This window comes from Monodelphis domestica, chromosome 8, assembly GCF_027887165.1.
Source record: "Monodelphis domestica isolate mMonDom1 chromosome 8, mMonDom1.pri, whole genome shotgun sequence".
Classification (NCBI taxonomy): Eukaryota; Metazoa; Chordata; class Mammalia; order Didelphimorphia; family Didelphidae; genus Monodelphis; species Monodelphis domestica.
The window spans coordinates 59,623,386-59,639,572 of record NC_077234.1 but is presented as its reverse complement, the minus strand read 5'-3'; the positions used below and the strand labels follow the sequence as shown (position 1 = coordinate 59,639,572).

The following is a 16,187-nucleotide window of genomic DNA, read 5'->3' as shown; positions in this document are numbered from 1 at the left end:
GAGAGAAAGAAGAGAGATTAGAGAGAGAGAGAGATGAGAGAGAGAAGAGAGACACACACAGAGATAGGAGAGAGAAAGAAGAGGGATGAGAGAGAGAAGAGAGAGAGAAGAGAGAGAAAGAAGAAAGAGACAGAGAGACAGAGATAGAAGAGAGAGAGAAAGAAGAGAGATTAGAGAGAAAGAAGAGAGTTAGAGAGATTTATCATTACCAATTGATATCATTGGTGCCTAGAAATATAACTTGAAAGAACTTTAAATGTGCTTTAGTGTAGCCCCCTTATTTTACATATGAGGAAACCAAGGCCAAGAGATCTTAAATGTTTGGCCCAGTGCTAGGTAAGTTTTAAATGAATTTGAACCCTGGTCCTCTGACTTGAAATGCAGAGTTCTTTCTATTGTCAGAGCTTTCATGAATGTTCATTAATTAGTAAAGGTTAATAGCATGTACCAGTTGGGAACTCATATCAGAGCATGATTGCCAAAGTTATATATTTGTAGCTAATCACAATATATATTTTATACATTAACAGAATGATTATAAATGCCATCTAAAGTCTAGATCATCTGGCCCTCTGAAGTTCGTAAGTCTTCTTCCAGAAAAAAAAAAAGGAAAGTGGGGGCTGGAGAAAAGGGAAAATTTAGGAGATGGAGTCTAAGCTTGAGTCATGGCCAAGACTGGCTCCACATGATTCCTTCCCAGGGGCATGATTGAAAAAATCACCCATTTTATGTGGCACTGGCTGGCATTCTTGAGTTCTAAACCAATCCGCTCTTTTATACATACTCAAGAGGAAATGGATGAGTCTTCTCAGCTAGTACCAACACACTTCCTGTGTGACATCATTTCACTTCATCCAGTGGCCTTCAGTCTGTCCAGTTGACATCAGATTTTTTCTAGGAGCAGCGAGATGTCTTAGTGAATAGAGTGCTAGATCTGGAATGGGATATCCTGGGTTCAAATAGGACCTCAGATTTTTCCTCATGGTGTAACCGTGGGCAAGTCCCTTACCACTTTTCTGTCTTGGAACTGATTTTTAATATTGATTTTAAGACAGAGGGTAAGGATTTTTAAAAATATTGTTTCTTACTTGGTCTTTGAGTGATGGATTAGATAGCAGTGTCTAATCTTGACTTACCCCTAGTTCATTCTGCTAAGTGATTCAATTGAGAAAATTAAGTATTTATAATTATTGAGGTATGGGGAATGCCTCTTACATGATTGGGTAAATTAAAGCCAAAGAGATAACATGATAGATGCCATTGAATGTTTGAAGATTTTCATGTGATAGAGGAATTTGAAATGTTCTACTTAGCCCCACAAAAAATAATTAGAAACATTTGTTAGATTTCACTTAAGTAATTCAATCTTGATGTAAAGAAATATTTCTTAATGTTTAGAGCAATCCCAAAGTGGAATGGACTACTATAATGTTGCATACACACTCTAGGGATAGAACTTTCTGTGGCTGAAGGCCCTACAGAGCATAACATAACATCTTACTTGTAGAATCTCACTATTTCCATTTCTAAATAATGTTTTCCAAATGCCCATGAAATCAACAATGTCAGATGCTTTCCTAATACTGATTGAGATTAAGGCTACCTACCTACCTATGGCAGAGGCAGTTGTGATACCTACAACTCTTCTTCCAGACTGTTGTATTTCTTATTCCACCAAGGCAACGCAGCTGAAACTGCAGTTTAAAGCTACTAACCAATGAGCTATTAATAGATTCATCTCAGTTTGTTCAAGATTATTTTTATTCTGTTCCATGTTTATACTCTTGATCCTTAAGATTTTTCTAACATGGTGTGGTGGTCAACTGTGAAACTTTAATCCATGAACCAGTATTGATATAAAATATTCAATTTACAGAGGTGTAAGCCTTGTGGGATCATTTGTTTAGTAGGCTGTACCTCCAAGAAAATATCCATAATGTTCTTTCATAGAAGGAATGACGTCTGGGGACAACATACTCTACAGTTTACCATATCTTAGTCTGAATAGATTAACCTTGCCTAAATTCAAATTTGGGTTTTATTTTGTTTCTGAATCATACAATTAACCTTGTGAATCACATTGATCAACATAAAAAAGCACAGCTTTCTGGGATTACTTTTAAATGTATTCCTAGTCCAAAACCATTCCTAAAAAATTAAATAGAAAACAAATGCTCCAAAATAAATGTCAACACATTAATATAAAATAAACTTTTGAGGAAAGTCCTGGAAAATGGAAGGGCTTGCTGAATGAATGGGCTACCTTTTCATTTGCTTGTCTTCTAATGAAACCAAATCATCATATTGTTAAGGTTAGCTGTCCATTGAAAACATTTCTTAACCCTATTTTTAACAGCAAAGATCCCAAAAGCTGATAATACATGGCCATCCATCAACAAGGTAATTCTTGCTCCCTTTTCAATGGACTGATCAATCAATAGATATCTCTACTTCTCTCATAGGACTAATGAAGGAAACATGCTCATGCTGTTGAAAAATTTGAATAGCTTAGTTTTATTATTATTTAATGTTACCTTTTTTATAGGAGAGATATTTTAGATTTAGTACCTTAAACAAAGATCATTGAAGAGCAAAAATCTTGGGCTTAAGGAAAAGGCGAAAAACTATATAGAAGATAATTTGTGAGTAAATGTGGAATTTTCCAGTCCCCATTGCTTTACCAAATAGATGGATATAGACATGTATTTATATATACCTATATACACATATAATATATATTCTCTACTACTACTACTATTAGCTAAAATTTATATGGTGCCTATTATGTGACAAGCACTGTTGAAAATGAGAGATCTGAATCTATATATATATATATATATATAGAAATGTCTATCAATATTTATTTATTGATAGATATCTAAGCATGTGCCTATAGATATGTGAATATATAGATATAGATATGTGTATGTATGTATGCATGTGTAATGTAGATTCCTTTGTCTTTGCACTTGGGATCTCTTGGTCATTCTGGAAATTTGATTTTTGAAGACTAGAGCAGAAGTAAATTTTCCCTTCAGGATTTCCAGAATAGGATTTGCATTGCTTAAGTCACACTTGCTAACCCAGTTTCTCAAGGAATGCTAGCATATGTTTAAGAGGTAGCTAGTGAGAGCTAAAATGAGGTCAGGGAAAGGAAACATTACAAAGGTAAATGGTCCACAGAGATCTCTTGAATAGGTAGAGTAGAATGTCACCATCATTGTGTATTATTAGAATAGAATGTTCCCAGGTCAGGAGAAAAAAGTCCTCCATTAGTCTGCCACTCTACTTCAAACTATTCTACCACTAAAGATTCACCTCCCTCTCTCTTTCTCTCTGTCTCTCTGTGTCTCCCTGTTTCTCTTTCTGTCTCTCTGTCTCTCTCCTCTCTGTCTCTCTCTTCTCTCTCTTCCTAGCTCTCTCATTCTCTCTGTCTCTCTGTTTCTCTTTCTGTCTCTCTCTGTCTCTATCTCTCTCTTCCTCTCTGTCTCCCTCTCCTCTCTGTCTCTGTCTCTGTCTCTCTTCCTCTCTGTCTCTCTCCTCTCTTTCTCTTCCTATCTCTCTCTCATTCTCTCTGTCTCTCTGTTTCTCTTTCTGTCTCTCTCTGTCTCTCTCTTCCTCTCTGTGTCTCTGTCTCTGTGTCTCTGTGTCTCTGTCTCTCTCTTTGTGTTTCTCTCTCTCTCTCTCTCTCTCTCTCTCTCTCTCTCTCTCTCTCTCTCTCTCTCTCTCTCTCTCTCTCTCTTTCTCTCTCTCTGTCTCTCTCTCTCAGATTTACTCCATCTCAGTGGTCTTGTGCTTCTGATAAACTGTACAAACTGGCCAGAGAAGTCAAGCTCTATCAACTATTACTGCCTGAATATGAATTAGTTTATAGTCCTGGGCTCACTGAATGGGAAGGGGTCTCAGAGACCACTGAAATCAATTGGCACAGGACCAAGGATTACCTCTTCAGCAGCCTAGAAGTGACCTAGAAAGGCGATGGCACAGTTTCTGTTTGAAAATTCCCAATGAGAGTTAACTCTAAACTCCCTGTTTCTGGAGAGCTCCAGGGGGGTTATAAAGTTCTTCCTTCCCTCAAATTTGCATCTGCCTCTCCCCACTTCCATTCACACCTTCTTCCTAGTTCTGTTCTCTGATGTCAAGTGGAACATTTCTCTTTAATTAGTAATTAAATTAATTATTTATTATAACCCTCAAGTTCTTGAAGGCAGCCCTCATGTTTTTCTCTTCTCCAGACTAAACATTCCCAGTTCATTCACCTCCTACTTGCAATCTTCACCTGAGGTAGAGTGAAACAGTTAAATGCCACAATGGATAGAGTGCTAGACCTGGAATGAGCAAAGGCCTGAATTCAACTCGAACTTCAAGTCATGCTTAACTGAATGTGAGGGCAAGCTACTTTGCTTGCTACTTTACTTTGTCTACCTCAGGTTTTCTCATCTTTAAAACAGCACCTATATGAATAGCACCTATCTGCCAGGGTTTGTAAACCTTAAAATTTCCCAGACCCTACTTCATAAGATTGGATCAAGACCATTCCCCATTTGGGCAGTGAACTCTACTTAAAGCAGGAATATGAGAACTCTACTTCACCTACTTGGGTCTGCCCTAGGGGAAGATAAAGTTGTGAACTCTTTTCTGAACAATGAAAGTACTTAAACCCATACTTATAATGAGGCAAAAAGTTCTTTAAGTCATGCCTATTTTTTAGAACTAATACAAAGGGGGTGCTAAGTACCTATAAAGGTCAGGCAACTTGTGAGTTTACAAGGAACAAAGAGCTGAGAAACTTACTCAGAGCTTTCCTGATGTGAATTACTCAGAAGTTTTAGTCTACCCAGAAAAGGTGAGAGTAAGATGTGAATTAAGAAGGTGATAACAAAATGTGAATTAAGAATGGTCAGTCCTTTGGAAAACATCTACTGTGATTGGTAGATGGAAGAACTTAGGGGAGGTGACATAGGAGAAATTGCCCTTTAAATAGGAGCTCAGATAGGAGCTCAAGGGACTCATTCTGAAACATTCAGATTGAGGCTTGGAGCTGGTGAAGTCAGCTGAGTTGGAGCTGGCCTGATGTCACTAGAATCCTTGCTTCGCAGATCTTGTGGTGAGTGATTAAAGACTGACTGATCTCTCTATTAAGACTCAGGTCTAGGCCATGTTGGCTTAAGGCCCTTCATACTTATTCCTTTCTTACTCTTTCTCTCTTTCTTTAATTCCTCATTGTATTATTAATTAAAGTCTCTATAAAACCCAGTTGACTTGGGTATATTCATAATTGGGAATATTTCCCTGGCGACCACCTTATATTTGATTTTAAACAAGACACTGTAGTGTAAACATATTTTCTGTGGTCACAATTTACTCATCCACTCTTATATCTATCACAATTTAAGTCTTCCACTATTGTAATCACTACAGTTTAAGACCTCAACCATTTTAACTCTTACAATTTATGGCTCCCACTCTTTTAAATCTCACAGGTTGTTGAGAGGATCAAATGAGATTAGAGTTGGAAAACTCTTTGCAAGCCTCAAAGCACTTATTGTTGCTGTTAATTTTAATTCCCTTCAGTCTTCTTGGTTGGCTTCCTCTGTATATTCTCTGGACCAAATTATTGTTCTGCTGCTCTGCTCTCCTTTCACAATAGTCCCTCAGTCAAAATGACTTTCCAGCTCTGAGGTGTTTTTTTTATTTTAATTATTTATAAACCTTATTTAAAATGTTTTTTTCTATGGTTACATGATTCTTGTTGTTTCCCTTCCCTCTGCCCTCCTCCCTCCTGGAGTTGACAAGCAATTTCACTGGGTTATACATATATTATCACCCAAATCCTATTTCCATATTATTCATTTTTGTAATAAAATAATCTTTTAAAAACAAAACCCCAAATCATATACCCATCTAAATAAGTTTTTTCTCTAGCTATGAGTTGAGTTCTTTCTCTTAAGTCCCTCGGAATTGTCCTGGATCATTGCATTGCTTTTAGTGGCAAAGTCAATCATATTTGATTATCCCACATGTCTCTGTTACTGTGTAACAATGTTCTCCTGGTTCTGCTCATTTCACTTTGAATCAGTTCATGTAAGTATTTTCCAGTTCTTATAGAAAATAAGCAGTTCATGATTCCTTATAGCATCTATCTGGGATTCTAAGATGGGTTAGATGGGTAGGAAACCGGCTTCCAATGAGATAATTATTTGATAGTTTCTGTTGCTGTCTGTTTAATAGATGTTCTATTTATTACCATTTCAACCTCATTATGTAAAAATCAAGAAAAATGTAATTAAAAGGAAATGTGATGGTAGAAACTGAGACTTGCAAAAGCATTTGTATTCACAGTACAACTCATAGTCAAGTAGGAGACATTTTACCCTAAAAATGACTTACTAAAGCATCCATTCCCAGTATGAGGCAGTCTAGTGCAATAGAAGGAGTGTTGGCTTTGGAGGGTCTAGGTTCAAATTTAACCTTTGTTGCTTCCTATTTTGTGTCATACTGGCATGTCCTTTTTCTTTCTGGTGTCAGTTTCTTTATTTATAAAATGAAACTTTTGAATTGCATGAGAACGGAGATTCTCTCAGCTATAATTTCTATTGATTAATTCCCAGCTAGCTATACCACAGCTCATCCGTATGACCCTGGGCAAGTCAGTTCAGTTGTTTTAGTTTCAGTTTCTTAATCTGCATAAACAAAACAAAACAAAACAAAACAAACAAAAGGTTTAGAATGAGATAACCTCTAATATCCCCTAAAGATGGCAATATGTACAATTTTCCCCCCTGTACTCCAAGCATATTTGGGGACATCTTAAAGGATTTCTGATACATACAATTGAAATTTTGAATGGGAACTATAAAATCAAATACACTGAAAACAGGAATTCCTAAATATCATTTTTCTTATTAAAGAATTTTTCAAAAGAAAAAAGACAGTGGATAATTGTGTGGACGTAGTGCCACCTTGTGGAGATTATGATTTCTTTATCATAGAAGCTTTCAATGGGTCAGTCTTTTGTATACATAATTCACTGAAGTTTAAAGTGGCCAGCAGGTATTAATGATAATGATTTAGTTCCGTATGATGTTAGCAAAAGCCAATTTTCTCATCCCCTTAGCCCTTCAGGCCACAAGAAGCAGTCTAGCTTTTTAAATTCTTCTCCAATCTAAAGTATAAGTTTCAGAGGCTTAATTAAATTCTAAGCTTAGTGGACATTTGCCATCACATTATTTTTTCAGCCTACTTTCTCATTAAAGCTTGAAAGAATTAGGTCTTCTAGGACAGGCCATAAGCTACAGTAAATTTCATTCCACAGTGGGTATGAGGAAATACAAAAGGAAACGAAAAGGTTATTGTTTTGTAGAGAGGGGCAAATTTGAGGAAGTTTCTAATAACATCAAATACTATATCATTAAAAACAACACTGACAAATCATTTAGTAAATTAAAAACATTTTTTTTAATTTAGAATATTTTTCCATGGATATGTGATTGATGATTCCCCCCTTTCCTCCCCTCTCCTGGAGCTGAAAAACATTTTCACGGGGTTATACATTCATCATTGTTCAAACCCTATTTCTATGTTATTCATATTTGTAGTAGAGTGATCTTTTAATGCCAAACCCCTATCATATCCCTATCGAACTACGTGATCAATCATATGTTTTTCTTCTGCATGCAAATAACTTCATCCCGCAGTTCTTTCTCTGGATAATGTTCTTTCTTCTAAATTCCTCTGCATCATCCTGGGTCATTGCACTGCTGCTAGTAGAAAAGTCCATTATATTCAATTGTACCACAGTGTGTACAATTGAATACAATATTAATTAAATCAAATTAAATTAAATCAAATTAAATTAAATACAATTAAATACAATATCTCTGTGTACAATGTTTTCCTGGTTCTGCATCTTTCATTCTGCATCAATTTCTGGAGGTTGTTCCAGTTCACTTGGAATTCCTCCACTTTATTATTCCTTTTAGCACAATAGTATTCCATCACCAACATATACCACAGTTTGTTCAGCCATTCCCCAATTGAAGGGCATCCCCTCGTTTTCCAGTTTTTTGCATTTTGTGTATAAGAAAAATGAGTCATACAGAGATGGAGTAATTTGCCCATCAGTATCCATGGAGAAAATGTAAGATTTAAACCAATTAAATATTTTGCCTCTAAATTCAGCATTTTTTCTATGAGCTCAACTTAGAAATGTGAGTGATCCAAGTGATATGTATTGACATCTAGTTCACCAAAGTTTTTTTTCTTTGTCTTATAAGTAAATAGTCACCCCTCATATCCCAGCATCTGCAAATGCAGAATGTATGTGTGTGTGTGTGCGCATCTATGTGAATGCATGGACACACATTCACAAGAGGAATGGATACCTGATGGCGCACCAAGAAACATCAAATTAAGGCTGTCACAAAAGATACAACACCTCCATTGAACCAATTTAATTTAAAAATTGGCACCATCTGCCAGGAAGGTGAAGACATACCATTAAATCATCCTTTTCAGCATGGGGAACAAACAAGAAGCTAACGTATTTCATAGAGAACAAAAGTAACAAAGGCTGCTACTGTTTGTTTTTCATCGATCCCTAGAGAAAAGATATGCTGGGGTGCCTTGATTTTGTTTTTAGCAAAGTTATTTATGTTCCCCAGGAAGATTATACCTAGCTGCTCCAGGGGTCCTTGAAGCTACGAGGCTGGTGGTGATATGGCATATAATCGAGTACCTAGATTTCCTAGAGCAGTTTGATTTTTTTTTAACAAAGGACCATCACTGTTAATTAATTTTTTTGAATGAAGCAGTTTGGAGCCATGGAAAGAGCAATGGGTTCAAATCTCAGGTTTGACATTTATTACTCTGTCCTTGGGCAAGTTATTGAATTTCTCTATGTCTCAGTTTTACCTTCTATAAAATGGTGGGAATGGGTTAGCTGATTTCTAAGATCTCTTCAAACACTAAGTATATGATTTTATAAAAAGGAGTTGGGGAGTATTTTAGCCTATTTCAGAATGGGCCAATCAGACATTCCTCTAAGCTTAATATTAAATCAGCCCCTGATGTGCTTTATAAAAAAGAAAAATATACATAAAAATCAATAAAACCCCAAAGAATTTTCTAGGAGTTGGAAACTTCTTGATGAGTTAGATGAAGTGATCACTTAGAAATTCTATTAAGAATTAGAAATGCTGAGAAAGATAGTACAATGAGTTCTGAAGTGGATTAGGGTTCATATATCTTGAGCATCTGAAGTGGAGTGATTTGCCCTAAAAGAACTGCTGAAAATTAGAGGTTATTTCAATATGGGCTCTTTGGGGCTAAAACTAATTTTTAAAAGAATGAAAATTTCCTTCACCTTTTATTTTTATTTCCCAGCAAAGCCGTATATTAAACAAGAATTAGAGAAGGCAAGACAGAATATGTAAAAAAATACTATTTTTCTCTTAATTCTCTATAGGATGGCCACATTTTTAAAAGACCAAACACTTTTTGTCTTTCAGTTCAAAAGTATAATGTTCCTTTAAATATCAGAACATTTCCTTAATGCTCAATGATCTGATGAATTTGAGAAAATGTTAGTAATCTATGGGCTGTATATGTCTGACATTTAAGTGCTGGATTTGCAGCCAGGGGGAACTCTTTGACCACATTTCTTGGGAAAGATTTTTATTTCCTTAGTTGTTCAAACATAGGAGGAAAGTTAATGCATGGAGTTGGGAAAATATTTTAGTCTAGAACCATGATGGTGAACCTGTGTTGGCATGTGTGCCAAAGATGGCATACAGAGACCTCTCTGTGGGCATGCATGCCAACCCCTGCAGGGTTAGTTACTATTTTTCATTATGTCTCTATACTCAGCAAAATGCATAATAAATGCTTGTCGACTATATGGAGCCATAGGGAATAGTCATGAATTTTCCAAAAATTGTAATGTTGATCTGATTACTATTCCCAAAGTTAAAATTGTGGAGAAGGAAAGTCCCCAGAAAGGTAATTGGATGAAGACAGAGCATAAAGATAGCTGTAGAAAAGCAAGTAGTCTGTCTAGGTTAGGCCACTTATGGAGAATTTTCACTAATGAGAGTATTCATAGATTTAGGTGGGGAATAGAAGACATGGGACAAACATCTAAGAGACTTTCAACATAGGGGGTCTGGTTTGGGCTGATTATAGAAAAAATTTCACCAATTAGAGGACTGGGATCAGTGTTGATGGCATTTTTGGCATCCTGGCCTCTTAGTTTGGGAAGCTTTGCAGTTCCCAGGATCTCCATCACTTCTGCTTCACCACAACTGGTCAAATAGCATTTAAAAATGTTCCGCCTCCATGATTTTGACCTGTGAAATTCTCCTCCCTGGTCATAGTTTCATTTCCTTCTGCCTCTCTAGCTGACTAAGTCCTCTTCAACCTGCTCTAAGAGGACTTACTCTCCTTAGAATTGTGACAAATCCACTTTATTATTCCTTTTTGCACAATAATATTCCATCACCAACATATACCACAATTTGTTCAGCCATTCCCCAATTGATGGGCATCCCCTGGTTTTCCAATTTTTGGCATTCCATGGAGACTGGAACAACCTCCAGGAAGTGATGCAGAGCGAGAGGAGCAGAACCAGGAGAACATTGTACACAGAGATAAACACACTGTGGTATAATCGAATGTAATGGACTTCTCCATTAGTGGCGGTGTAATGTCCTTGAACAATCTGCAGGGATCTAGGAGAAAAAACACTATCCATAAGCAGAGGACAAACTGTGGGAGTAGAAACACTGAGGAAAAGCAACTGCCTGACTACAGCGGTTGAGGGGACATGACAGAGGAGAGACTCTAAACGAACACTCTAATGCAAATATTAACAACATGGCAATGGGTTCGAATCAAGAACACATGTGATACCCAGTGGAATCACGCGTCGGCTACGGGGGGTGGGGGGGAGGAAAAGAAAATGATCTTTGTCTTTAATGAATAATGCATGGAAATGATCAAATAAAATACTATAAAATTAAAAAAAATAACAAAAACTAAAAAAAAAAAAAGAATTGTGACAAATCCTTTAAGTCAATATTTCTCAACCAGAACAAACATAAATCTCAAATATGGGCCAACTCCAAATTAGATTACTTTGAACTGAAAAAATACATATCACTCTAATTAGAAAAGGAATTCCTCCCTTCCTCATTGTAAAGACAGAGAGTGTTGAGTCTTCAAAAAGCTTTTTACAGCTCAGGAAGAAGAGGCTGATTCAAATGAGTAGGCTTCACTGGCCCTTCACTCCTCCCCATATTTCCTTTTCTCATTCCACTTCTGGGGCAGCTCCTTGCTTAGTTGTAAAACTCACATCACTTCATAGATCTAAGGTCCTGACTTCCCTTGACTCTGCTGATTTTTCCATCTTGTGATACTGGGCTGTATACAAGAACCGGATGTCTCCTCTGTCAGAATCCATACCAAAATTATCTATCTACAAGGGGAAGTAGAAACCAAGCTGTAAGACAAAGGGCATTTGCAGAGGGGTGCTTGAACAGAAAAATGACTGAACAATAACAAAAGAGTGTAGGTGTCACAATGGGAAGAAAGATACACATTGATAACCCTGCTGCTAGTTCTAGATCTGGTAAGCATGGATTTCTCTTTGTCCCCCAAAATGATTCCAAGTTCTCTTTTTATGGATGCTATAGACAGCATGAACTCTGACTATCAGCACTCCCTCTGCAAGTGTTCCACCATATGCATATCCTAGCATCATCTGTGTTCTGTGTAGATACCTTTCCTGAGGTGATCACTAGGATTCTTCCTTCTTACTGCTATCATTTAGAGAGAGTATAAAAACTTTAGTGAAGTTTTAAACTTAATTTCAAAAATTAGTTTAAATAATTGACTTAAAAATGAGTTTACGCTGGAGGTAGAAAGCAGGTTGCCATTCTCCAGGTGCTGGTCTTCTCCCTGTCTGACCACACCATATCTTTACAGGAAGAGGCCATGTTCAGAGCTGGGAGCAAGAGAAGAATAGTTCAGTACATGCCCAGGGTCCTAGGCAAAGCAATAGGGCTTGGTATGTTAAAGTATATAAATTCAGGGGCCATCAGACCTTCTATCTCAACAACAAATTCCTTGTAACAATTAACATCCATCTACAAGTTGACCTTTTACTTGGCACATGTTCTCATGGATAATGGAAGTATTCCCATGGCAATGTCTCTAGAGCAACCCCTTTGAGGAGCCTCCTCAAAAGCATTTGATATCCTGACCTTCAATCCCAGTGGCAGCAGTCTCCGTCCCTCAGAACTAGATGAGGAAATCTCTAAGAACAATGTCTGTGTCTATCCTCCTGAAAGTGCTATAAGACCTTGCAGAGCATCACCTAGGCTATTTGTGCTTGTACGTAGAAAAGGATAAACTTTTGAGGACCACTCTCATCCTTGCTCTAGCCAAAGGCAAGATGAAGAAGCCCTAAGCTATATCACCCCTGAAAGCAAGGATCCAAGAAAATGAGACTATCACACTCAGGGTCCTGGAGAGACTCATCGGCACTCCTGCCTAGAACCAAGTATCCTCTGACTCATAAGAATTAGAACATCTAAGTGGTGGTCCAGAGTTTCCAACACAACATCCACAGAAGCTCCTCATTAAAAGATGAGGAAAAATTGTCCTAAGCCTTGGGGACAAATGGTCCCATCCCAGGCGTCTAGTCTGTTTGAAGTGACTCAGGAATCTTATCTACTATCAATTCTCAGGAGCCAAAATTGTCACTGGATGGGACAGAGGTGGGTTGTGAATTTCAAAACTATTCCACCTTAATCAGACCATTCTTTAGAAGATGTGATTTAGCCATTTCCTGATCAGTAACAATGGAGATACTTGGAATAACAGAATCAGGTCTTGGAAATTCTGCATTCTCCACCCTACTCAGTTTGACAAGATTTTAAAAGTCTGCATCAAACTCAAGATTTAATTTGTCTGAGGAGAGGGCCTTAAACAGACATGTGCAAAATAAAAGACAGACCTCTGGGCTGTCCTAAGTCAAGCTAGCTAGGTCCTCATTGTTACAGATGAGATGCAGAAAGATGATGTAAAAACATCCATATAAGGACGTCACTTCCTGCCTCATGTCTCTTTCCCTGGAGAGACAACTCTGGCTGGCAGTGTGCTAAGCATTCCAACATCTTGGAGTGTTGGATGTTGAGTTTGCCCTGGAGCTGTCTTCAGTTTCAGTCATCTTAGCTAAGCCTCTTTGGAGGTCAGGCTGATTCTTTCCTCCTTCACACTCAAACCCTTACTTTCTAGTTCTCCTATCTTCCTGTCCAGTATTAGCCCCTTCTTTCCTCCTTCTTAAAATCTTCTCTACTATATCAATTAAATCACCATAAAATTTGGCAGCTGCCTTGGACATTTTATCATTTGGGATTTACTCTTTACAGGGCCAAGAGTTAAGACAAGAGTGTGGAGAAGAGGACGGCTTCTAACAGCTCTCTGCTGCTGATGTGAGCCAGGACAGTAATTTTGATTATGATTCTGATGCCTTTTTTTTTTACCCTTGTGCCTCTTTTTGTGAAGCCCTTTGCAGAAAGTAGCAGTTCTGTTTTTCTGAACAATGAAAACAGGGATATATAACAACCACATGACCTCTTCTTCCAGCTTTACTTCCAGCCTTACACCAACCTTCAGTTCCTTGAGAACATTGGCCAATTGCAGCACTCCCAATGGGATGAAAAGGGAATGGTGTTTGTCATTGAACAGATCTACAAGATATTTCAGGTTGACTTGGGACAAATGAGGTCTCTCCAACTTTCTTTTCATGATGAAGCCTGAAGCACTGGGCAGCTGGTTATTTTCATCATGGTGGCTTGGTTAAACAGAAATTTTTCAGCAGTGGAAACATTATATTGAGGCTTATCTCAAACACAAGGTCTCCAATGAAAAGATTTATATGCAGTTCTGCATCTGATGTCACATGCTTCTGTCTTCAGAGATCTATCTGAAGAAGAACATATATGAAAAGTTGAGGGCTTAACCATTTGAGTGATCCAGGTGGGTATAAGAGGAAATAAACGACATAAGGCCATTTTATTGGATGGCATTGATGTGCCAATCTGGGGTGAGATTTGGCCCATCCTGCAGTGTTATTACAGCCATGAGCCTACATCAAACTGAAGTTGCAGAAGAGGCAGGGAATACTCAGAGGTTCATGAAAAAAAGGTTTTCAATTGTGAAGATTGGATTTAGCTATCTCCTGATTGTAACAATGAAGATACTTAGCTCTTCCTTTATAGTGAAGCTAGAATTGTAAGCTACAATCTATTTTTAGATTTTAACTACAAAAAGGTGTTAAGTAACTAAAAAGGTGAATTAACCACAAAAGATGTTAAGTAACTACAAAAGGTGACATTACCAAAAGAGGTGTTAAGTAACCCCAAAAGAAATAATCTAAACAGAGAAGGTGAGAACTAAAGAATGGGCAGTCCTGGAGAAAATCATCTGCTGTAATTGGTAGATGTGAAATTTAGGGGAGGTGACACAAGAGAAAAAGATCTTTAAAAAGAGGACCAAAAGGCAAAAGGAGATTCATTCAGATTCAGATATTTGGACAGTCAGATTCAGACATTCAGATACTCAGATAGATGCTGATATATTCGATTGATAACTCTGACTCGGGGTTGGACTGGAGGAACTAGACCCCTGGAGGAATATATGCAGGAGACCTCAGACTGCTTTCATTTAGACAGTCACAGTTGGTGAGTGAAAGGCTGACTTAGTGACCCCGCCTTTTTGGAGGCATGAAGCCTCCAGGAAAGGCCCATCGTCTTGAAACTCTCTTCCCCTGGTTGGGGCTTAGAATTTCTAACTGGTATCAGAGGAAACCAGAGCTCTCTCTTTCTCTCTGTCTCTGACTCTGACTTTGTCTCTGTCTCTGTCTCTGTCTCTCTCTCTTTCATTCCTTAATATCTTACCTCTATTGTAAATAAACTACTATAAATTCCATTTATTTTAGTAATTCATTTTGGGATTTAGAAATAAAATCCCTGGCGACCACCTAATTCATATATTTCAGTCTCAACCACAATTAATTTAAACACAATGATGCCATGAAAGCATAGAGAATCCTGATGCTATATGTTGTTTATTGTTGGAAAAGCTATCATTTGGACAGCTTGGAGCATTCATTCTTCCAAAGGAGAGACAACCCAAATATGGAGAGCATGAGGAGAATTTTATGGAACTATGTGATATACAAACCAACCATCAGCTACTCCCAGGGTATGTTAGACCTAGTGACTTTCATCCTGGCTAAGGTTCTAGATGAATCAAACACCTTCTGGTATTTGAAAGGTTTGATGCAGAATATGATCTTTGTCAGTTCTCTTCAAGATGAAGAAATGAAGAAATGACTACTATACCTTCATGAGCACCTTCAGCTGACCCATCCATGTTTTTACCAGCAACTTTGTTTCTCAGAGGAAAGATGGCCCATAAACGCTTTTTTTTTTTGCTCCCTATGAATCCTTCTGTGTTTTAAGTGTGAGTTCCTTGATGTAGAGAAAACTGTGCACATGGGTCCATTAATAGACACACTACTTCTATCTCTTCATCTATGTGGTCATTGTGGTGATCTACAGTGATGATGTCATTGAACAACAGCTGGTCACCTACCAGATGCTTCTGAACACTGGAAATCTGGCCATGTGCTTGAATGGGGAACTCATACTCAAGAAGGTGAGGAGTTGCTCTATATGTTTTGCCTCTTGCTTTGGATACTATATGTAGTCTACATGACCTCTGGAAACTCTGTGGGGCAGGCATATAGAATAGAGGTTATATTCTTGATATAGAGTGTTCTGAAATCATCAGAATCTAAGAGTTGTCCTTATGCTGAGACAGTATTCTAAAATTTGTCAGTAAAGGCTAGAGAGACCCAAAGATATAAGGGCCTTCAACTCCTGCCAATATGGCCAGTTCATAGAGCTGTAGAGGAGTTGAGGGAATGTTTCAAGGAGAACTGTTCTCATTAACAGGCATCAGAATTGGATAGGGTGGGCCAGAAAGAAAGAAGAGGTAGTATTTATCAAAAATACCATTGAAAAAATGGAGAATATTTTTTTCTTTTTTAATGGCAGCACAAAAAAATAGGAGAAACAGAATGAAGAGTGACTACCAGCAAAAAGAAAATTGAGTTCTAA

At 37.7% G+C, this 16,187-nt stretch overlaps 1 pseudogene; it reads left to right on the top strand.

The window, feature by feature from the left end:
- LOC130455951 (TBC1 domain family member 16-like) overlaps positions 1 to 15,814 on the top strand; it is a 76,197-nt pseudogene extending 60,383 nt beyond the window's left edge.
- The last annotated feature ends 373 nt before the right edge of the window (positions 15,815 to 16,187 follow it).